The sequence below is a fragment of the Haemaphysalis longicornis genome, unplaced genomic scaffold (assembly GCF_048455015.1).
Source record: "Haemaphysalis longicornis isolate Haplotype H1 unplaced genomic scaffold, Haemaphysalis longicornis Haplotype H1 scaffold_12, whole genome shotgun sequence".
Taxonomy (NCBI): Eukaryota; Metazoa; Arthropoda; class Arachnida; order Ixodida; family Ixodidae; genus Haemaphysalis; species Haemaphysalis longicornis.
The window spans coordinates 121,716,303-121,741,641 of NW_027526225.1; the positions used below are offsets into that span (position 1 = coordinate 121,716,303).

Here is a 25,339-nt window from a genome sequence, read left to right on the forward strand (position 1 = left end):
GCCCCGGACTCCTACTGCACACTCCGTGATAACGCGTATAAGGTTGTCGCTGGCTTCCTGTGTCGTAAGCTCGGCTTCCTCGTTAAGGGCGGAATATCGGTTCTGCAGCGCGATCCTGAATTCTTCTACTTTACGTCTTACTGTTAGCTCATTTATCGGCTTCTTTCGTTTTAGCTTGTTGCGGTCCCTCTTCAAATCTAGCCTAATTCGAGATCTTACCATACGGTGGTCACTACACCTTTCCCTTCCGAGCACTTCCACATCCTGCACGACGCCAGTATAGTACAGGTATAGTATAGTATAGTATAGCTTATTTTAATAGGCCTATATTTAATTGAGAGCTACATAGCACTCACGCGAAAGTTGGCTTTGCCGCAAGAGAGAACTTTGCTGACGCGACTTTTTTCTGCACATTTTGTTGACGCGAGCAGTTTTCGTCAGAATCACGGTGTAAGAATATTTGTACACCGGGGTCAGAACTTAGGTAGTAGCAAGTAAGCCCGCCGTTGGCGCATATAACCTATTCAGTGTTCATTAAAGCTCTCTCCCCTCTCTCTCTCTCTCTCTCTCTCTCTCTCTCTCTCTCTCTCTCTCTCTCTCTCTCTCTCTCTGTGTGTGCGTGCGTGCGTGTGTGTGTGTGTGCGTGTGGGTGTGTGCGCGTGTGTGTGCGCGCGCTTTGCTCTCTCTATTTTCTCACTATCTCTCTCTTTCTCTATTTTACTCCCCCTCTATCTTTCTCCTCTCACACTTAATCTCTCTCTCTCTCTCTCTCTCTCTCTCTCTCTCTCTCTCTCTCTCTCTCTCTCTCTCTCTCTCTCTCTCTCTCCTCTCTCTCTCTCTCTCTCTCTCTCTCTCTCTCTCTTTCCTCTTTCTCGCTCTGTTTTTAGCCTGTATAAACTGCCCGTGGTTTTAAAGATTCGTGCGAAAATGAACGATCAGCAAGGCGGAGAAGTGGTGGTGAAATGGACGGAAGCGGTTTCTGCTTATCAGTTAATTTCAGGAGTGCAAAAGTGCAAAAAACGTCCAAATCCATGCATCGGGTGGGGCACTACACCTGGGTAAAGTTAGAGGAACTGCAGCGTAGCAGACACAGACACGACGGAAAGTATATAGACGACAGGATGACGCCATCACCCTGTCGCCATGTCCTCATGTCACCGTTCAACTCGCCCACTAACCCGCCCAAATGTCGATTCTATGGCCGGATTCCAAGTCTCAGCACAATGTACTAGCATGAAGGTTCACGTATGCCTTAATTTGGGCCTAATGTTTACTTGGCCAAGCAGAAATGTTCATGTGTGCATGCATTCGCTCAGAACGTTTCGCCACGCTTTTATCGCAGGTTTAGAAAATGAGTAAACTTTTGAGTCAATGTAGCGAAGCGTGCACACAGTAAAAAAATACACCGAAAATAAAAACATATGACACAGAAGTCTGCTGCTACCGACATACCATACACCGAAGAGTTTCAAGTAGACACCTAAAATAACACGCAGTGCTATAAAAATCACGACCCACCCAAATGTACATCCAAACACTGTCAGGCAGTGCATCGATGGACAACGGCGATGCGTTCAACACTGCCTAAAATGATGTGCCACAAGACAAACTGTAATGGCGTCAAACCGTAATGGTGACACAAGTCATAGAACAAGTTCATAGGATTAAAAGCATTTTATGCACGAAGCACACTTGCTTTCAAAACCTGCCGAATTATACGGCCTCCCCCTCTCAAAAAAAAAAAAAAAAAAACTTCCACGAATGGAGGAACAAGCAAGTGCGTGGCAGCAGAGTGTCCGCCAGAAAGTGTGCCGTATATTGAACGAAACGCTTCTGCTTTTCCGGACGTGCCCAGGTTACAAGCATTTTAGCTACACTCGCTTGCGTCTAGCAAGGAAAGCGCATACGCCCACGTCTGCTGGGGGCTACCAATCCGCATGCTTCCAACATCGGCCTGGAGGCGGAGGCAATATGCGCTCCCTAAAAAACGCGCGCTTCCAGACGCGGCAAAAAAAAAAAATATTGGCGCGCAAAAGCAGCATTGAGTCTAAAGTCGGGGAGGGACTCCGAGATGCGAGCCTGATTTGTTGTGAAGGCCAGAAGAGGATCAAATCTTCATTCATTCGCAGTGGTGGCGTAGGTGCCGAGCCGCTGTGCTAGCGCCACCAAGGCCGGCGCTTGGAGCCTGGCGTCCTGTGCTTCTGCTATTTTTGACGGAGGCGAGGAAGACATTCACGCGTGCGAGATTTAGGCACACTGTATAACCGTCAGCTGGTCTAATGCCAGGCTATTCGTGGCCCCTGAGTAAGGCACACCTAATAGCCGATCGGTAAACAAAACAACAAATGGGATTTTTTTTTTCTGGAATGGAGTTTTAGGAAGTTCGCGAGCTAGGGTTTATCCGGGAAGTTTTATTTGCGAGCAGTAATGCTGACATTTGCCAAAGGCATGAACGACTAGAACTCCTCTGCACTTCTTTATTGCAATTACTGCGTACGCGCTGACTTGGAAGACTCAGCATCTGTACCAGTGCGATTGTGTTCGGAGATGCGCGATGTCTTTTGAAATTGGTTCAGAAATAGTGTTTCAGTGAGACGTTCTCCTTGCCATTACAAACCTCCTTATCGACATGAAATTTTATCTGTGGCTTCAGCATCTCTGAAGCTCCTTCAAAACTTTAGTTAAAGCGCTGATAATTGCAAAATAAGGCGGCAATAACCTCGAACATTTACCAAAAACTGACACTAGGGTTATGACGCTTGGCGAACTCACCCGAATAGTGTATCAATTTCTACAATGATAACAGTTCCCAGCAATGTTCTCACTTCTAGTACGAGAATCTTTCAGCTGTTTTTAAACGCGATATTCGGGGGATGGCTGCGGATTCTGGGTTTCTTTGTCTCTACCTGGGCAAAAATGCGCATAACTGCGCCAACTGACTTTTCAGTGACTTCTCAGTCGAAATTATTTCGACACCCCCCACTATACAAAAGTTGTTTTAAGTTTTGACCTGTAGCTCCCTTTACGTTTTCCTAGACAGCCGTGAGATGTTCATTTTCAGTCTTTCTTCAGCCAGACCACAGTTTCACACACACGTGACAATACGGCAGTTCGTTTCGTACCCGAGAACCTTTTTTAGTGTAAATAAAATACACGCGTGTGGTAGACAGATCCACTTCAGGGTGGTTGCTCGAGGTAACAACGATTTGGCGTAGGCCGTAACAAATGCCACCCCGAGGGAACAAATTCTACTTCGCACATAACACACACTTGTCTTCGGGTAACGCGTGATATAATTATTGCGTCGATTTTAAACAGAATAATGGTGCGTTTTCTTGGGGCAGGCAAAAATGAAGAAAAAAATAGGCCACTTGATTAAGCATTCAATTATGAGTCTGTACGAACCCTCATAAAGGTGCACCACACGTTAAAGGGACACTGAAGTGAATTTGTCAAGCTCCCGTTTTTGCTTGGACTGCGTAGACTGGCTCAAATTAGCACACTTTTCATCGTTTATCCGGTTGACAAATCGGTAATTATTTTACAAAGCGCGAAAGAAGAAAAACTACCATGCGCGGTTTGCGGCGGCCGCACCAACTAAAGCTGTGACGTTAGGAGGAGCGGGCACCGTGATTGGACGATGCCCAAGGTGAGCAACCAAACAAGTTTCGGTTTCGGTTCTGTAAAACACAACTGGTGGCGTTGTTGGATGGGCATTCTCAATAACTCAGTAATCATCGTACCGCGCTTCTGCCATGTTGTCAGCTGTGAAAATGCATAAAGATAAGCCTCCCAGGACGGCTTGGAATCGTAGCATTCACTAGCCGAGGCCTACGCAGTGCAAGGACGCCCTCCGCGTACCCGCAGACGCCCAAATGTCATGCGCTTTTCCCCATATTTGGAGCTTGCCTCACTCATGCCTGTACCGTAAAAAGCGTGTTCGCACCAGGCCAAGGGTCTGTTCATTCTGGCCTGTGCCCACTGCCCGCAAGCAGTCGGTGCTTATGGCAACAGCACGCCAACGAGAACTCGCTAGCGCGCCAGTGCCAGCCTGAGCGCGTTCGGTGAACTAGTTCGTGGAGCCATGAACGTTGCGGCCCAAAAAAAAGGTGAACTCAATGTAGAAAACATCGGCAGAAAAAGAAAAAGTTAACTTACAAAAAAAAAGCACGTACCCGCGGGGACTCGAACTCGTGACTTGCAAAACACTTGCGAGAACACACTTAGCGCCCCAGACCACTAGGCCACGAGACCGGCTCAGTTGACCTTGGTAATATAAGGTATATGTTGTACAACACGTTTACACTTTTATTTAGTTTTGGCATTTCAAGCAGCTTAGGTGACTATTTGTTGTATTGCGCTCGTGCAGTAAGCGTACCCCGAGTTTCCACAATAGCTCACGTCTAGCAATTGCATTTCGTAGACGGAAAAGCGTTCGCAGATGCGTATACGTCATGCTGCTCACCGCTGTGGTTGTTCGCCCAGCGCAAAAAAGTGCTTCCCGCACCCTAGTTTTACGCTGTACGGTAAAAATATCAGTTGATTTTATTTCCTTAGTACCTATATTGACTTCGCTGACTCTTCTCCCGCCTTCAAGAGGCCTTATATTTTCCTACTGGCGTACCAGTCAGCGAAGCGTCGCATGTGCGCTTGTGCAGCGCTTGTGTAAAGCGACCTTGACTTGGAGCTAGATACAGTGTACAAACTAACCAGTAATATATATAAAGGCCCATTCTTCCATTCACAAACGTGTCCTGGCTTCGTTTCAACTGAGCGAACGAATTGCGACGACCCGTCGGCGGCCGGCGGACGAAACGCTGGGCCGACTGACCCTGAAGGCCGGCGAGCTGCGCAGTAGCGCAGCCAATTGCGAGCTCGGCACCTCCTGACGTCACACGAAAACGCCACAGAAAATGGGCGAGCGTAAAGAGAGGAGGACAGCATTTTCGAATTAATTTTTCTACTAAATAAAGTCGCGTAAACGCGCCCAGAGTGGTCGAAACATGGCCTGGGGACTCCGGGCTACAATTTGCGCGAGTAATCCCGCAATGTTTACATATCACTTCAGTGTCCCTTTAAGGCATTAGCTTCGGTCGCAGCTTCAGCTGCATCTCTTGGCCGTTTAGGGTACCTTAATCACCGTAATGCAGGTTGTGTATCAAGTTCTTCCCCAGCCTGTTCCGGCCGGTGCTTTTTTACTTGCGCGTTTGCTTCTTCGTTTGTTTGTACATTTGTTGTTTTTTGGCTATTCATCCCCACGCCACGCAGGCAGCGCGTGTAGCGTGATAATAGCGGCAACAAAGCCCTCAAACTAAAAACTACCTTCCCACGTCCCACCGTCGAACCCTCGTTTAGTATAGAAGGGCCATTTTCCAAATTACATCATGTCCACGCGTCAACGTATACACCAGTTAGCTTTTTTTTTTCACGGAACAGACAATATTTGTGCGTTAGGTGAGGTTTTGCCGGCCAACACAACATCCCAGCGGGCTCTACACACCACTCCGACTGGCTGCTGCATACGGATTGGGGCGCGCGAACGGGGCACTTGCCCCGTGTTCCTTCTTCCCCAGATGGGTCAGAGGGTCTTACAGCAACGAGAGAAAGGACAAATCTAGCACCTGTGTTATTGTGCTCAGGAACAGCGGTGTCCAATTCCCACGTGTGCGACAGTGGCATATTCCTGAGAGAGACGATATCATTGAGATGACGAGATTATAAAAATCGCTTTGGGCGATTGGGGCTCATAAGTTGCAATGGCTCCTCGGACACCGCTTATGGTCGAACAATTCAGAGAGTGACATCGTGCTGTTGTTAGATATCACATTCCTTTACTAATAAGATCTATCTAAAATACTAGGTTATCGCACCATAATCGCATCATTAACGGAGTGCCCGAGCATCACCGCATAATAGTTATATCATTGCCGCGATCCCGCACCAACGTGAAAGCGAACCGCAATAGCGCTATTACCGGATTGCCGCAGCACCATTTCAATGCAGTAGTACCGTAATGTGATCGCAGAATGAGCACTCCTGCGCTGTATTTTCCCACCGAAGTTTTGGATATTCACCTGTAAATATTTTAATTCTGCTACAAAACAATGTGCGGGTGCGCTGGCAGAAGTCTTGAACAAGGGTTTGGCAGCGAGGACTAGCGGGAAAAATTCCTTGAGGCACTGAAGCATGCATACTGGCTTTAAAAGTGAAAGCTTGGTGATACTTACCCAAAACGTCTTTACTGCTTACTTTAATTTGATTCTTTGTTTTCGGGTTCTATTCCCAGCCACTGCTGCCGCTTTTCTGATGGAGAGGAAACGCGAGAAAAGGACCCTGTGTACAATATGTGTGTGCCCGTTAAAGATCCCCAGGTGGTCAAAATTATTCCGGAGCCCTCCTCTGCGGCGCGCCTCATCGCTTGCGTTTCGTCGGGGCGTTATCCCCCCCCCAAATCAGTCTATTTGGATCTTTTTCTTCGCTTTCGTTTCTTCGTCTTTTGGTGCGAATTAATTCAACAAGCAGACTGGTAACACAGGACACAGCTATCCCAGGATGGGGGCACCTGTTCTACTCATATGCCTTCACGTTCACGTGTTACGCGGCACCCACACTTCTAAATTTGGTTCCACCCCTTCAAACTTGCGGAGGTAGCACAGTAGTGATGCACTCGGCTCATATCCTGGAAACCCCGGCTCAGATGCCATGTGAACTAAAATGTGTGTTTTATTTACTCTTTGAATGGCGGCCATTTTCTGTAGCGGACAACACCATAAACCGTACGAACGCCAACACCATAAACAGTACCAACAACACCAACACCAACACGAAAAACACCAACGCCGACAACAGCACTAAGACAAACACCAACAACAGCAGCAACGTATATTTTTCGCCGAATAGAGTACTTGAGACTTTGGGCTCAAAGCTTTTGCAGCAATGCTCACATCTTCCAGGATCTCAAATCTTCCGAATCGCAAAATACCGCCTCAAAGGTCGGCCGCCCCGGGGCAACGGTGACCCGCTTTTTGGTCAGCGTGGGTTGGCAAGCTTTCAGACTGGCGTTTACTTTCTACACAGCTATCGGAATTTTCGCATTTGATAGTTTCATAGGCTGTTTAAAAATACAGTCCGTGTGGAATACTTTTGTATGCGCGGGCTATTTTACAGAGGCGCTGAATCAACGAAAAATATAACCCAGAATCGACAATTGTGACAGATATTTAAATACAAGCAGGTCTTTTTTGCCTTTTAATCAACCGCCACCAGTTAGAACGCATATCAAGTTTGTACTGCCGAAGATGTGTTGAAAAGCAAGCTCGGCCCATTTTAGTTCTGATTTAATCTGTCTTGATTGAGTTCTGATTTAACCAGCATCTGTCGTCTATGTCGACTATGGCGACTACGCAGCGTCGAACTTGGGCTACTACATCTGCACTATCGGAGTAGAGACTTTCTGTAGTTTGTGTTACGAAAGGAGGTTTATGTAAGTGCTTAGAAAATGTATACCTTCGGGCGTTTCTAGGGGATTTCAAGAGGCTTTAACCGTGGAACAGACAAGGCTGTTACTGTAGCAGCAGTAACCAGGCAGTAACGAACGTTTCTGGCAACATTTAATGGCTTTCTGCAAACTGTCGCCGCTTCAAATTAAACGCAGATGCTTAAAATAATGATACGGAGTAATCCACGTGCGAGCGTTAAAGAAATGCCTGAATAACGTTGGAAACTTGCGTGGGTACACATTTGGTTCAGCCTTTCATCAATATTTACTACAAATAGCTTCGAGCGCGTTCCCAAAACAGTGGTTGGTATTTGAACAAATCAGCTTGACGGCGGGCCTCTTCGGAACATGATAAATGCGCGTTTTCGCATTTATAAATTCAATATCGATAGGCTTGTACTGAAGCATATCATTCCGTACGGAAGGCTTCGACCATTTTCCACATGGCACTAAAACTACGTGAAATAATTCACCTCCAGTTCAGAACGGACAGCTAGCAGATCCTCAGGCACTTGCTTTTTTGAATATGATTTTCACTCTCCCCCTGTCCCTGAACACAGGGTGTATAGCTACTATAAAAGTCATGAGCCATTACACTCCGTGATTGTGGATGGCCAGCGAAGCTTCTGAGTGAAGCTATTTGCTTTGCGAATGGTGCGTATTGAGGACTAATCCACACCAAATGAAAATTCCGAGTGATGTGACGTGTGAGGGTGGAGTCCAAATGATGTTTTGAAAGGCGTGCGGCTTTATCCGTGGCCGCGTTCTAATAGCACACGCGTCGCTACGTTTCTTTTCCAACGCGTCGAGCTCCAAAGACACGCTTAGCAACCGTGATAGTTTTTGCCCGGAGACATGAAAAATACATAGCACCCTAGCCATACAAGCTGCGCTAAAAATGCAATTACTTCGAGGGAAAGGCCAAATAGTTCACCTTTACCGCCTTGCAACGTCGCTGCTGTGATGGCTGCCGGGACAAACCACGAGGGCGTCGAACAAGCTTCCTTGCTGCTTCAAGTGACACAACCCGCAAGCTCCCCAAACACTGTGCATCGAGGTTCTTAAAAATGAACCGCTGACTTGCTTGCGCTATTTTCAGATTCACTGCGGTCGCGTTTTACGACTTGCCTTTCTGTATATGCTTTCCAATGTGTTGGTTTGTTTATTTGCTATGTTTACAGTTGTGAGAACCGTCAGGGTCACTGTGTTCTGTCGGTTGCACCTACTGTCGGGAGTTGCGATGACGCAGGAATGGAAGAAAGGGCGCGCGTTCCCCGTCGCTCCGGTCGCTCATTTTTGCGCTCCACTCCGCTACGTGCAGGCGGGACATCCTGAAAACTTTCATCGTTACTCCTTTTAAACCCTAAATCCAGAATATTATACTTAATAAGAAACTAGTAGAATGAATACAAAAAGGCAAGCCGGCAGTCGAGAACGCTCAAGAAAGCATAGCAGAAGAGGAGGAGGAGACGATTCGTTACTTCAGATAAATCGTCATAACTAAAATACGTACAAGTGCACGCGCACCCATCTAAAAAAAGAAGGAAGAGGAGACACTCGCAAACTGCTTCTACTCTGGAGGCTTTTAGGAATCCAAGAAGATTAGTGTGAAACTCCCCGCCTTTCTATCTACTTTTCCAAGGTCCTGAAAATTTTTTCATGCAAAACATTTCTCTGCTGCAGTAAACTTGGCGGTGTCGTTCGCGGCGACGAGAAGCGCGGAAAAACGCGCAGCACGGGTTCAGTGTCGTCCCTGACGCCGCAGCGTGGACGGAAAGGGGACGTCGGCAGCCTGGTTGTGAAGAGAAAGTTTTTAGTGAATGCTACCTCGCTGGGGATGTGCAACACTCTCAGGGGATTGGAATAAACCTTAGTTTTACGGTTTGAGGATTTTACTAGTTTATGCTGGCGCAAGGACGTCACCCATTTCCTCTGAGGTCTGTCTCTCCGTTCGGGCAACTGCACTTGAGCATTACCTTTAGAAAATCCTTTCAAGACAGCTTTTCCACTCTGAAATTGAGGTAAAATAAGTTTCAGAGACAAAAGAAAGCAGTCATAGTCCCATCATTCTTATTCATTACAGACATTTTCGGTGGATAATTTCTAATTTAGCGCTGCTGCTTTTTGCTAGGAAAATTGTGTTTCAGAAAACCGCCTCTTTTCGCGAACACAAACATGTCTGTCGATGTGAAGGTTTCATGGAAAAATCGATTTTACCGGATATCTTCGAGACGTCGTTCGGAGCGAAAGCACAGCGGTTTCAGGTTTTACGAAAGTACCCGCATTCTGTTTCAGAGAAAATTCACTTTTATTAAATGTATGTTACTCTAGCAGCATAAGTCGTATGCGCAAGAAACATCTCCAGCATCATTACTCTTCAACCGCCTTAGGCGCTGTTGGTCCACATAATCGCGGCACGTTAGCTGGGGTGGAAGGTAACGAGCGAAGGTATATTGACCTGTTAGATTTGTGCGGGAGGGACATTGTGACGTATAACGTTGCAATGTCGTTATAACCATGTTGCTTCATTTGAAATCTCACATTCCTCGTTGTGTTTGATTGTCGCTTCTAACGAAGGGCTTCTAACGAAGCTGCTTTTAGGGGCGATGCTCCTCTTGCTCGGGCCCTGTCCCGTCCCTCGTTGCTGCTGTACACCGCACCACGATGATGATTGTGGCAGGATCCCCCTAGGGATTGGCCAACCAAAGATTGGCCGAAGAGGTCAAAACGTTCAACGCGTTCGTTGCTGCCCAACAAGGAGGAGAGGAGGAAGAAGAAGAGGTTGTCGTTCGTCGCCTGTGAGCTCAAGACACGTACCGGAGGCACGCGATACAAGACGCTCTGCAGAAGGCGACGGCCAAGGTGGCTGAAATGTCACACACCGAATTTGCCAACTTACCCATGTAGATTCTCATCGTCCCAAACAAGCCTTACATAATCACCACAAGCATCGACGTCGTCGATGGGCTTGTCAACGGAGCGGTGGTAAGCTTGACGTGTCGATTATTTATATGATGTGCGGGCGAATGTTTCACGGTTTTACCGATAAGCATTTTAGCTTCGCCCCTCTCATACGAGGACTTTGATACAACGAAGGTTCATTGTATGCACGGGAAGTTTTACCGCTGAAGCGAAACATAAATCGCACTCTGTGATAAAACAAGCGAAAAGACTGACACGCAATCAGCCGGTCATTTTATTGTCACCACGGTGAGGCGGTTAGTACGATAACTCAACTTCCCTACGAAGAGGGTCGGCTACCCTGGGTGTATTCCGCGCATCTGCAGCGCTATTTGAAAGCCGGTGACTCCGTAATGCGCCACAAGGGGCTCTGCATGACCGGCAACAAAGCCAAGCCAATAGTAGCGAGTTTATTTATTTCTCTTCCGAACTTTCCCTCGGCACAGCCCCCAGTAGCGTCTTGGACGTAGCTTCGGCACTAAGCTTCCTCCCCCGTCTTCTGTTCATTAGAGTCAGCGGGGGTTGTTGACACAGCCTTGTTTGCCGGGGTCTCGCGTTCGGTAAAGTTAGGCAACGCGCGCTGTCGTGCCAGGCCGATATTTTCCGGTCGTGAAGGCCCACGCGGAGATAATTACGAGTCCTTCGGACCTCGCGTATGGTAAGAATGTGCGGCGTGGAGGCCCAGTGCTTTAAGGGGTAAACTGGAAGAAGCGACGGGTGCCTCACCGACGAGAGAAATGGCGTCCAAACACGCCACACTCTTCATTGAACGCTTGCTTGTACAACGGTCGGTCGCGTGTCATTACTGCCTCTTGGGGCATTCTTATTCCACGCGGCTGTGTCGGGGTAACGACTCTAAGAGCTTAGAAGTGCCGCTTGTTCTGAGAAGCCTACGGAAATGTTCGATAACAAAACCACGCAGCAAAACATTTATTGGGAATCACTATTCAATAAGTTACGTATACTTGAAGCGTGCACAAACGTTGAGGGCGCGGCATTCCGTTCGCCAGCCGCTTGTCACGCAATTTTGGCAGCTCTTCCAAACTTCACAACAGCTCTCTCCGAGAGCTCTCTCCACCGGCCACTCAACGTTGAAGGACGCGTGCGCAGTTTTAAGCTTTAACTCAAAATTCTGGACGGGTGGACTAGGAACGTGTGACGCTCAAAGCATGTTGCTGCGCCACAAATCATGCTTTCGCACTCTCACTTGACATATACCTGCGGGGGATTGGCGAAAAATGGCGAGGACAACCCAGCTATAGCAGATCTTGACGGTTATCATGCTTAGGCACGTGTATAGATCGGCAGGCTCACTAACGAGTGCACTTTCACGTGGTGAGTGAGTGGTGAGTGAGCCTTGCCGTCGTTTTGGACTGGCGAGTGTGAGTGCGACTGAGTACGAGCCCCACGCGCAGTGAGCCCCGCTCAGCACTCGCGAGTGCACTCGCGCTACTCGCGCCATTCGCGGGGATTACCGCGGTGAGCGCTACTATTGCGCTTGTACTCACTGTTAGCTATTCGTCGCAGGCGTCTTCCGCTGTGAGGGGGGTTAATGGCGGAATTGCTTCTAGTTTCAGAAATATGTCGTCACTGAGCTCCTGCTATTTGGCACCCTAGAAATAATGCTGTGGTGGCGTTTTGAATTAGGAATATAGTTTGTATGGCCCTCTGGCGCATTAATGAACTAATGCTGTTTGGTTTCATGACATGTACAGGGTCTGCTCCACACGCCCGCGTGCGAGGGGAGACGACGAGTGGTGAGTGCGAGCGTGATTGAATGCGACTGGTGACGGCGAATGGTAAGCGTGAGTGAGTGCGAGTGGGGATGGCGAGTGGTGAGCGTTAGCGCGAGTGAGTGCGAGTGGTGATGGCGAGCGGTGAGCGTAAGCGCCAGTGAGTGCGAGTGGTCGCGGCGAGTGGTGAGCGTGAGCGCGAGTGGGTGATAGTGGTGAGGGCGACTGGTCAGCGTGAGTGTGAGTGAGTGCGTGAGGAAAAATATATTTTTCTGTGTGAGTGTGAGTGAGTGGCGCCCAGTTGTGCCAAGGTATGGTGCCCACATATGCAAACAAGGTACATCCCCAATTTGAAGAATCGCGCACAAAAAATTTAATGTCAATGCACCCTGCTATATGTGGGCAGTGTGCAGTGTGCAGTGTTTGCGAGCCGTACTTCACCCTGCGAGAGAACGCCGACACACAGGGAGCGTATATTTCCGGTTTTCTCCTGTAGAACAAAAGATGGAACGTGCAGAAACATAAGCTGAAAAACATAATGGTCCTGAAAGCAAAGCGACAGTGAACAAAGCGCGGCCCACATGAAGCAAAATTCTAACGGAAAACGTGCGAACGCCTCCCGGCTATGGCCGGCGACGAGAGACAGGCGGCGACAAATAGGCAATTCGTCGCCTATATAGCTCTGCTAGATACGTGGAGGAAAGTATTTATTTCTTTGGGGGTAGAGCGTGAACTATAATATATGGTTCCAAGGCGGGTGAATGATCAACAGCCGGTCCCGGTCCCTGCTATAGCTGGGAAGGATTCGTTGTCGAAATTATGGCTCTGTGGGCAATTCTTAACGGGCTGCAGCGCTTCTGCAGAGACTGAAGCACCGCATTTCCTGACCATGGCCTCTCGATGAAGAGTACCCATATAACCGCCGTGTCCTGATACAGACGATGGCGTGAGATAGCGTGGCGGAACACTGCGCAGTGTTCCCCCGCCACCGGCGCTGGCTAGTTCGTCTTGCTACAGGGTAGTAGTTGCTGCCGACTGCCACCAGCTGCCGTCGCGCCCGCCCGTCTCTAGCCGGCTCCACTCATGAGAGCGGCTTTCATGCCAGACTCGGTTTCCGTGTGGACGCTCAAAGTTTTATCCGCACCTCACCACAGTGCTTCAGGGGCTCATACGAGCTTCTGACCCCAAGGACGCCGGTTCGATCCCTGCCGTGGTGGCTGCTTTTCTGATGGAGGCGAAGAACGAAAACGCCCACGTGTCGAGATTTAGGCGCACGTTGAAGATCCTGAGCTGGTCAAAATTAATCCGGAGCCCTCTCCTACGGATAGCCTCACACCCCAGGCGTATTACGGCGTGTGAAACTCACAGAATATTTTTATCCGCACTACACACATGTTAATTGCGCGACCACTGTGCCCATTCAAGCACATGAAAGAGAGGGTAGTGACGTCCCTATCCATGTTTCCTGGGTGCTTACTGCGCCGTCACCAGCCCGTATAATTTTCAGAACTGGCCGCGCTTTTAAGGAATGTTTAAAATTTAGTATTAACTCGTTACAATTGCCTTCATTCACTGAAACGTTTTTTTTTTTTTCATTTTTATTACCGTGAAGGCCCTTGCGGGCATTACAAAGGGGGGGGGGGGGGGACAACATATTGGCACAATGCACTCTAAGCAGCAGAAAGTACATTCACTAAAAGTGTTAGAAAAAGTACACAGGAGATTACAATAAACAGGTAAAACCGGATGCAAAAACAAGCGGAAGTATTACAACTCTCATTACAGAAAAAAATGTCAAAATAAATACACGGGGTAGGTCCGATCAAAGGTAGGAACTAAGCATCAAATGGGAATAGTCTATTTTTTATTGCACACACTGAAACAGTTGAACAATTTCCTCGGTAAATTTCTCGTGGTCAGTAATTGTAGCAATACGCTCTGGGAGGGCATTCCATTCACTAATGGCTAAGGGAGGAAAGAAAGGCGGTGCAGGTCGGTACGCGAAAATTCAGGCTGCACTTTGTTAGGGTGGTCTACACGTGCGGAAATATGTTGGGCTGGTTTTATTCTTGAGGCAGTGAAGTTGTTAGGGTGATTAGGGTAGAGCTGATGAAAAAATGTAAGCCTGGAAATGTTGCGTCTTGTTTACAGTGATTGAAGACTGAGATTCCTTTTTATCAATGTAATGCTTGAATGGGGCGTGTATTGTCCTGATATGAAGCGGGAGCTCTTGGTTTGCAACGATTCTATTTTTGTGGCCAAGTACGATTGATAAGCATTCAAAATTATTTCAGCGTATTCAACTTTTCATCTTATAAAGGATGTAAATGCGAGCAGTTTGGTATCTTTATTGGCTTGACGTAACGAACGACGAATAAAACCAAGTTTCTTGTAAGTGTCACCTAAAATGGAATCTATATGAATTTTCCAAGACAGGTTGCTTGTGAGGTGGACTCCTAAGTATTTAAATAAATTGACAGGTTCAACAGTCGCGCTATTCAGTGTATAAGCAAATGAAACAACCATTTGCGTGTGGTGAAGCGCATAAGTTTAGTTTTTTTAACATTAATGTTCATTCGCCAGTCGGAACACTACTTTTCCAATCTACACAAGTCTGTTTGAAGTTTAGCACAACTAGAATGGTTCGATACAGCCCATTAATTACACAATCATCTGCAAATAACCTAAGAGAAGAAAATAATGCTGGCACAGATGTCATTTATGTAAATTAAGAAAAGAGTGGGACCAAGCACAGACCCCTGAGGAACCCCTGATTTGAATAGCTGAAATGAAGTGCGTACATCATCTGTAATCATCATCTATTGCTATCCGCCCCACGTTTCAACGCATAGGGAACTCTAGATCACTGCTGATCATAGGGTCCCTCTTTAAAACGATCCACTCGAAGTGGCAGGAACCTTTATATATTTAGCCTTTATTGCAGGACATTTGGTAATTGGAGATTATTGGGGTAATTGGAGATTTATGGGAGAGGCCTTTGCCCTGCAGTGGGCGTAGAAAGACTGGTGATGATGATGCAGGATACTGGCGCAGTGTCCTACAGCATATTTGCCGCCATATTTCGGGTGTGTGCCACCGTGATCACCTGGTACTTGTTTCGGTATTTTTTCTCAAACAAGTAGGCGAAACGACTGTCAAGAGCTTGCCACTCGCGGCTAGATGGGCAACGTCGGCTTCAGGTTTCCGAGAGCGCCGAACAACATCGACAATGTCATTCAGCTCCACGAGTATATAGACAAAAGCTCAATCTACGCGATGACAGAGCCTCGCTCCGTGACCTTTCTCCCTGGGTCAGTTTCGTAACTTCTCTTGGCCTGGGCCCGAAATGTGATCCACTTCGGTGTCGTCTTCCGACGCAGTCAACCATCTCGTACGTTCTGGGGAACGAAAGTGGCGCCAGGGCGTTTATTGTCTTTTCCCGGAAACAGTCGCTTTGTGAGTGGCAGTGCCAACGAAGCGAACTGGACAAAGCCGAGGGGACTGTAATTAGGCTGGTCAAACTTGCTGGTTGCGCAACTGGGGATTTTGCCCACTTATTATGAAACAAAAGTCCAACTTCATAGAAGTAATTTAGGCTACACATAAGGAGCCAGAGCACAGCACAGCCGTCATACTACTGTATGTATGTATGTATGTATGTATGTATGTATGTATGTATGTACGCACGCATGTATGTATGTACGTATGTATGTATGTACGTATGTATGTATGTGCGTACGTATCTACGTACGTATGTATGTACGTATGTATGTACGTATGTACGTATGTATGTATGTATGTATATGTATGTATGTATGTATGTATGTATGGATGAATGGATGGATGTGCGTATGTGTGTATGTATGTGCGTACGTATGTACAGTGCTCAGCGATTGAAACGCGTTACTTGGAGCGCGTGGCTGCCGTTGCCTGTTGCGCCACAGGTGAGCGCTTGTGAAAGCGAGCTGGCGCATTGTGGTATACGATGAGTGTGAGAGCGTTCGTAACGCATGCTTATTGCATCCGGGAGACAGCCCTTCAGTGTGTGGTTCTTGGCGGCGCCATAGGCGTGCTACATGCCATGGCTTCAAAACGCTGCGCCTGCGTGCCGTGCGCGCCACGATAACACATCGCGATAAATGCCCATTCAAATTCTTCATAACGCGCGCGGTGCCAGCTCACCCAGGTTCGCGCGGCGCGGCGCGGCGCGGCACGCAGGCGCAGCGTTTTGAAGCCTTGGCATGTAGCACCCCTATGACGCCGCCAAGAACCACACACTGAAGGGCTGTCTGCCGGATGCAGTCAGCATGCGTCACGAACGCTCTCACCCTCACCGTATACGCCTCGAGCTTCACGATCGCTGCGCCGCCTGCCGCCGCTTCTCCGCGGCGTTGACGGGATTTGCGCTGAGTGGCTGATGGGGCCTCATGCAGTGTTTTGGTTCTGTTTTGCTTCTTTTCGCCTTTCCGCGCCCCCAAAAAAACTTGTTATGGTGACGTCTATAAGCAAAGAATACGTTTAGGCCACTTAAAAAGCAGCTGCGTCTTCGTAAAGTACGAGAGCGCCTGCAAGAGCTACCCGGGGACGCGGTTCTGCGCACTTCGTCGCCGCTCTTCCGGGCGTCGGTGACGGTAGCAGCATATTATCACTGTCACCTCCAAATACGTCAAGCACAAATGAATTCTTCTGACGCCTCGTTGCGACCTGATACTGGCGCAGTGAGAGGTTAACTTCATTTTGCAGCGTGCACAACGAATGTGGCTTCGTTTCGAATGTATACGTAGCAGAAAAATATGTTTCGGGGATATGATTACCCAATCCCGGACAATAACTTATGCCTTTTATAAGATTTAAAACCAAGCGAAAATGTTAAGTATATTCCAAGCCTGTGCGTCGTTCAATATTTGCCCACACACGCCTTATAGCAAGAACCAAGGCAAGTTAATAAAACCACGGAAAAATAAATGCTGTGCAAGTTCGGAGGAAACATAATAGCTCTAACGGAAACGAAAAAAAAAACAGTGCAGCTTCCGACACGCTAAAGACGTTCGTCGAAACTTAAGCCAGGTAGGGTTCACCAGACCAACTATACGCGAAATGCACTGCTATTTTGCGAAACATAGATGGGGGGGGGGGGGGGGGGGGGGAGGGGAGGGGGACGCTGCGTACAAATGCGGAGCGGAATCAAACAATGAACGTTTTAGTAATCACACACACAAATCTCGCATTCACTGTCCTATTGTTTTTTTTTTTACTTCAACGAACAGCTGACAGTACGGCGGACGCATTTTTGGAAGTATACAGGGTAGGAACAAGCGATGAAAGGGGTCGCTGGAACAGTGTTACATGTGATAAGGCCCTCTGATTTCCGTTTCTGCTTTATTCTACAGGCTCCCTGTGCCATATGACGATATTTCGAAGAAGCATTTAGTCGCGGACGCGGATTATATTCTAAGCCCGTCTCCGCGCTGCTCGCAGAGAATATAGCAGATGAATGTTTGCGGGCGCTCACCTCACGACAAGACGACGCTGTCGTGTGCTGATCCCCGAGTATAATTATGCATTGTCCATGACAATTTTGTTGAATATTCCCGGAATTTACACAGACTGGCTTGTAAATGGTGGTGATCAATATCAGAGTTATAATATTGGCAAACGTAACTGGCGTGCTGTCAGGTATGAGTGCCCCGCTGAATATGTAAGCGCACAAAACTGATTTACATCGTAGTGTATACCCTTAGCATGAATATCTGAGGAACCGGTGGATACCGAGACACTGCTAGTAAATTCAGGGCAGTGTAACTACAATCGGCTCCATCATACGCCGGTTCCCCAACGCTGGCCTGTGACACACACACCTAGCGCTTGTACAGGCCGGATATATCACACTAACATCGCGTCAGAAACATTTACATTCTCGTACACACACCCCATTTGCGAACAGAGGGACTGCTCCACATAAACATGGAATTCAAACGCCCGCAAACGGTAAATATCGGTCGTGAACGTGCCGCAAAAGCAGCGGCGACAGTGGGGAGCGGGACGCGGACTCCCGCGGCTGCTTTCGAAACGGGCCGCTAGGGGGATTTCAGTGGCGCCCCTACAGGCCGCGCTCGAGGCGTATACCACAATGCGTCAGCTCGCTTTCACAAGCGCTCACCTGTGGTGCAACAAGCACCGGCAGCCACGCAATCGCTGAGCACTGTACGTATGTATGTACGTATGTACGTACGTATGTATGTATGCATGTATGTATGTATGTATGTATGTATGTATGGAGCAATAAAACTTTTTTTTTTCCCGGCCGCGGCGGCCGCTTTTCTGATGGAGGCGAAAAGCAAAAACGCCCGTGTGTACGAGATTTCGGCGCACGATAAAGATCCCCAGGTGGTCAAAATTAATCCGGAGCCCTCCACTACGGCGCGCCTCATCGCCTGCGTTGCGTCGGCGCGTTAAACCCCACAATCAATCAATCAGCAATAAAACTTTGAAGGTGGTAGGGAACCCAAGCAAAGAACACTTCGAACATGGTAGCGATCACGATTGTTGCCAACGTTTCAGCAGAGTTTCCTTCGTCAGGGTAAACACTTTCCTGGCTGGTACGCATTATGCAAGGGCAGTTCCCCAGGAGAGAAAGGGAATGAGAGAGAAGAAATGGGAGTGTGGGAGCGCTATTGGTTTGGGAGTGCGAAGGAGGGGATATTGGGGAGAAAGCAAAGGTGCATATTTTCAGCTGCGCAGATGCTAAGAGAAAAGTGAGGTTTGGCCGATTCATGGAAGGGGAGGGTGAGAAGGTGATTGTTGCTACGCCAGGCCGCCTACATCACGGCTGGAAACGCAGGAAGCCAAACAGGTGGTCGGGGAAGTTGTTATCAGTAGGTGTCTGTAAGCTGGGGATCAAAAAAAGAACCCGTAACTAGGTCAAGGTAAGAAAAAAAACGCACAACTGAAATTGCACGTGTCACAAACAGCAACATTCTTGAAGAGATTCTTTTATGAAGCTAAAAAAAACGAAGTGATAGCATTGGAACCATGCGTGGGGCTCAACACAAAGCAGTAAAAAAAAAAGGGGGGGGGCATAAAATTCCGGAGAAATAGCTGAAAAGGTGTGTTTGCATGCAAAGCTGAAAGCGAAAGTAGGAAAGCAAAAGAAAGTAGGCGATCACATTTTTAGCTAGAGGAGGCGGGTCATATTGTTGGGATGAAGGTGCTCGCATATCAATTCCTAATGCTGTATTTCCGATGAATTTCACAGATTCTGAGCTTCCCCTGCGAGCGTTAATTGGAGCATGTTTCGGGAAGTTTAATTTGCGAACTAAATAAGATTCTCTGTGTTTCCTGTACCTGAAATGGTTGGTTTGTAGCATTTCATTTTGGTGTCTATAGGTCATGCCGCCAACCCTACCACGCCCTGCGGTACGGAGGAATCCGCGACCGGAGAATACGTGGAGCATAGCTGATAATCGCCCCATCTGCTTCGCCTGTCGACTTCCAGGCCATGGGGCCCGTTACTGCCGCCGCGTGTGTCCAAAAGGACTGACGCCACCGGAATACGAACTTTTGGCTCTCAGCACAGGTCTTCGCAGCTCGTGACAGAACAGTCGCCCATGTCGCCGTTTTCTGCCGCCAATTACAACACTTTCAACCGTCGTGACTACGATACCCGCCGTTCCACCTCCGACGTTGCGGCTCACTATCGCCTATGCGGCGTCGTCCAAGCCCCACTGAAGAGGTAAACTAGCGGGCGTAGTCCCGGATGCAAAAACTGCGCGACTTTCGAACTGTGAAAGGCGTACGAATGTAATCGACGCATCTGCTGAGGGTGAACCTACTGTTGCATCAGTCGACCTAGACCCAGCCGTCTGAGTCATCAATGCCGATCTTTGGCGTTCGCTTAGGAAAGCTGCAACGCGGCTGCCTCAATTTCACTTATGTACCACAACTGCGCAACGAGTAAAACCGTTGGCTGCCTTCCCGGCGCGTGTCATGATCCAGGACGCCATGTACCCCGTCGAGTTCATCTTACTACCCTCCTGTTCCCATGACGTCATTTTAGGCTGGGACTTCGCGCTGTAATCGGCTGTGCGAGTGCACAAGTAGAATGCGAGTGTGTTCAACGCGCCTTGTGACGACCTCCAGTTCGCTGCCCCTGCAAAGCTGATCGTAGCTCACGACACGGACATTCCTTCCCGCTCGGCCGCTCTAATACTGCTCTGCGGCCCCTCTGTTCCCGATTCACGTGTTCTTTTCACCATCGTAATAATAATCATTATTATTATCATCAGAGCTTGCTTGGCATGACGAACCTTGGCTTCTTCGCAGATATAACTGTTCGTTAGCTGTCCAATGAATGAACTACGCTCAAGTGTGTCGGAGTGTGCGGGTTCGTTCCCAGCTCGGCCCCACCTTTGCATCACAAGACCTCGCTACCACATCCTGGAGTTAAGAAAGAGACGGCTACAGCCCGTAATGCAGCGTGACGCCGACCGAGACGTGGCACCTTGCGCACCGCCGCCCATCGTGCATTCGAGTGCGCTTCGCCAGCGAGACCCCCCTAGCTTCAACGGAACGGATGACAAGGACGTGTCGCAGTACGGACGCGTAAGCACGCACATAAGATGGGATGATGGCATGGAGCGTAATAGCGTCGACTTTTATTTGAACGAGCTGACCAAGTTTATCTGACCAAATATCTTGTTGATCTTTTCCTTTTTATGGCTTCTGACCAACAATGATTCTCAAGAAGTTTCCATCAGTATCGCAGCCTTGTTACTCTTGTTCCCTTATTCTTGTTTTTTTACTATGATGTGTATGTACACTATTGTGGTAATTAAGTATATTAGCTCCGCTAATTAGCATTTTTCCGCTGATACTTTCTTTCTAAACAGGACATGGTGCTTTTGTTTGCCAGCTGTCCGCACCTATGCTCCTGTTACCAGTCCCACATATTCCACCATTCTATGGTAGTGCGTACTTTTGTGCTAAACACAGTTTCGACACTCCTAAATATGAAAATGTCACTTTATGTGGATTTACTAACTAGTGCTTCAGTAACGAAAGCAGGAAAACGGAAGACAGGTAAAAAAAACGCACCCCCGACTCCACAACAAAAAAAAAAAAAACTTGACAAATTTTTTTTGAAGAAGAAAATAAAAAAAGGAAAAGCGATATGTGTTTTCACCGAAAAGCCAATTTCAACCACTAACTGCAAACAAACGAAAGGAGAAACCAGCCCCCAAACTACGAAGAGATCAACCTGAGACCAATTAGCAGGGTTTAGGTTACTAACTGCCCCCCCTCCTTCCCCCCAACTCCTCGACATCCGCCAAAAATGGACATGCCAGACGAACTTTTCAAGAAGCGTAAGGTCGGTGCCACACTCTTCGTAGTACGGGATCACCTAGCACCGGATGCTCCCTTTGGCCAGGGAACTATCATCACTTTTCCTATTCCCAGTTGGCTGCGACGAGTGGGCCTGCTCCCAGCATCGATACATTATTCCTGCAAAACATTCTGAGGTAGTAAGTAGAAATTTCCGAAGAGCACTTGTTTCTGACGTCTCACAGCCACCTTTGTCGCTGATTTATCGCGGCCACGTGCTTGTTTCTGATTGGTCAGCACGTGCTCACACATGTTTGCTTGACGTGTCTTTAATCCTGATTGGTCAATGCCCGGTAGATGCTTTGGTTCCAATTTTACGGACGGAATTTAGTCAAAACGCGTATAACCGCTTAGATCCTTGATGAGGGACGAGCGGGTATATGACACGTGGCGTTCAATCAACACACCGATACAATCAATCGTTCGCTATATCCCAGATTCGACACTCGATAGATAACAAAATGGAGTTGCCTATATAAAAGTTAATTCAGAAAAGACCGATTCCCTTTGATGCTTCATGTAGACTTATCCGAGTCTCACATCTGCAGAGCTTATATCCAAGAATATAGCTTGTCGCATTTCATACCCTCACGTGGTCAACGAAGCGCTCAGAAGTTAACAAAGTTTTTAAATACGCCCACAGTGCTCAGTGGGCAGCACAGTAACAGTGTGCGGCATGAATATCATCGACAGACTACGAGAAGCTGTTGGTGTTACGCGCCAGCACGGGACAACGGGTAGCAGGCCTTACAAGCCAGCCCGCCAACTCACCCGATGCGAGTTAAAACCTTTAAAAGGATTTCACAAAGCCAAAGTTCCTCGAGTGAGTGATGCCGCTAATGCGTCGATAATGCACTCAGCGAGCGGGCGTATCAAGCCCGCTGCAGCTCAACACTCGTGTTCGCTACCGGAGGGCCGATAGCCGGCTGAGTGTTGTTGGGGAGGGAAATGCGAAGGGGCTTTGCAACACACCATTACGAAGGCGTGCCGTTATCGGAATGCAGGCTCGTTAGCGGCGAGGTCACGTCTTTCACTCGTCACCCCGTTATCCCGTTTCCTCGGCTTCTGGCGACTCCTTCCGAGCGAAGTTCTCTAAATCACGCAATGTACCAGTCTCGCACTGAGCAGTACTTAAGGAAATTATAAGCGCTGCCTCATACTTCTTTGTTTATTTGTATGTTTTTATGTACGTGGTGCACACGGCTTCCTCTGGCACAAAAGTGACCCGTTCCAGTTTTGATGCTGGGTTTGAGGCCTCCGGGGAAGTTCCCGCAGACTACAAGGGGTTTCTCTGTTTATGCCTGGGGCCTATTTATGTCGACTGCATTTTAAATAGTTTTCGCCGGGATGTTGCGTGACCGTCATCTTCAACACCCACCCACCCACCCGCCCACCTATTCAAACCCACACCCCCCTCACTCCCATTCACACACACACACACACACACACACACACACACACACACACACACACACACACACACACACACACACACACACACACACACACACACACACGCACACACGCACGCGCACGCACACGCACACGCACACGCACACACACGCGCGCGCGCGCGCGCACACACACGCACACGCACACGCACACACACACACACACACACACACACACACGCACACGCGCGCACACACACACACACACACCAACACACACACACGCACACGCGCACGCACGCACACGCACACGCACACACACACAAAGAATCACATTGCACTCGCCCTCCGCCCGTGTATCTTCGCCACGTTAGCGAAGATACCTCAACCCACAGCATTGTGACCCCTTGGAAAATGGGTTGTGGCTCTTATCGCAAGAGCAGGGGAGGAATGACATTAGTGAGAAGAAGGTTGACCGTCGCTGCGGTTTGCCCACGTCACTTGCGATTCTGAGATAAGAATTACGGCCAGCATCCCTTGTTTCTCTCTCTCTCTCTCTGATTAGACATCAATGCGCAGCGGTTATTCGCGGGGTGTAGCGTTGTAACTAAAAGTGAATGCAAAGAGCGCTTGACCTAGGCATTACGAGGGGTGGTAGATACTCCAAAAAATTTTGAAATCGATTAACACCCAATCAGGTCTCATCATATCTACCGTCGACACCACCAGGGTCTTTGGCCTGCGTCTTCATAGCAAGGGACACAACCTGGACACTATCTGAGAACTCCAACGTTGGGTATACCAAACTACCAGACTAATATCTCGAATGCTTCGAAGCATAAGGGTGTCAAGAAGGGCAAACTCATTCGACTCATACTAGACTTTGCCCTGTCACGAATAGCGTACTCGACCCCCTTCCTAACCATTAAACTAAGCGAACGAATAAAAATTGACGGCTTGATACGTAAATGTTTCAGGGTAGCCCTCGGGCTCCCTCCAAAAACATCCAACGTCCGCATCCTTGCTCCGGGTGTCCACAAATCCCTTGACGAGATAGAGGAGGCGCAACGCACCGCCCAGTTAGAAAGACTCACCATGAGTCACACCAGTTGGCACTTGCTTACTTCCTTAGGCCTGCCACCCCCCCCCCCTCCAACTACCAGCAATTGGTAGACATTCCCCCTCACATCCACGAGACGCTCCGAATCAAACCTCTTCCACGAAATATGCATCCAGTGCACAATGAGGATCGCAGACTGACTCGCGGTAAAACCCTTGAAAAGGGGTACCCTCCAGGCTCCCCCACGCTATACACAGATGCAGCAACTTATCCTACTGGAGTGGCTGCTGCAGCCACGGTGGTTGACTCGAAAAAAGCCCAGCTTGCTTCCGCCTCCTTACCCATAACATCTCCCACGGCGGAAGAAGAGATCGCCATCGCGTTGGTTATGACCCCCAGTCCCCCCCTTCAAACTCTAAATCAGCCATCAAAAATTTCCTTCACGCAAGAGTCTCCCCAGCAACTTTATCAGTCCTTTTGAAGGCACAGAACATCCGATCCCGCTCTTTCACTCTCGTCTGGGCTCCCGCCCTTACCGCGTTACCTGAAAACTCAGCGGCCCACGAAGCTGCTCGAGCTTTGGTCTTCCGAGGGCTCAATGGCGCCGCCAAAGATTGCGAGATATTCACTCTAGGGGACAGGCTACACACATACGCGGACATCTTCGCCCATTACCACTTCGAGCGTTCCATTTTTCCCCCTCCTCACCCATCTCTATCCCGATCCTTTGCGGTCATCTATCGGCAGCTCCAGACCCGCTCCTTCCCCACCTGTGCCATCATGTCTGCGATCATTCCCGACACCCACGTAGACGCATGCCCATATTATTCGGTCCATTACGCATCTCGGTCCATTATATTGTCCCGTGTAACAGCGCCATAACAGCGCGTGCTGCGAGCCAGCCACTTCTTCGTCGTCCTCGTCGTCTTCTGTGATGAGCCATGATGGGGCATTGGCCGCCTAGGTGTCCCGTGACAATATTATTCGGTCCATTATGCATCCCATCCCATATGGGCCTGTGATAGCATCCCACTATCCAGGCACCGATCCCACCCCATTAATTTCCTTACCATCCCCAGCGAGGCGCGCTGGGAGGCCGCCCTGCGTGACCCGAACCCCCAAGTTCAAGAAGATCTGGCCCGCTTGGTCGACGGCCCCGGACCTTTGGCCAAAAGGGGCCCTGCTGCCCGACGTATGACGGAGAAGACGTAGCAGGCCTAGTCGCCCCAGCTGTGGCCAAATAAAGTTGTTCTGTCTGTCTGTCTGTCTGTCAATCGAAGGTAGTTGGTGTAAAGACTCAGTATGGTGACAACCG

General features: G+C 48.7%; 1 protein-coding gene across 3 annotated transcripts in view; it reads right to left on the reverse strand.

The window, feature by feature from the left end:
* The window catches only part of LOC144163423 (cholecystokinin receptor type A-like), a 291,048-nt gene that overhangs the window by 113,497 nt on the left and 152,212 nt on the right, over positions 1-25,339 (reverse strand). The gene's annotated exons all lie outside the window — the stretch shown is intronic.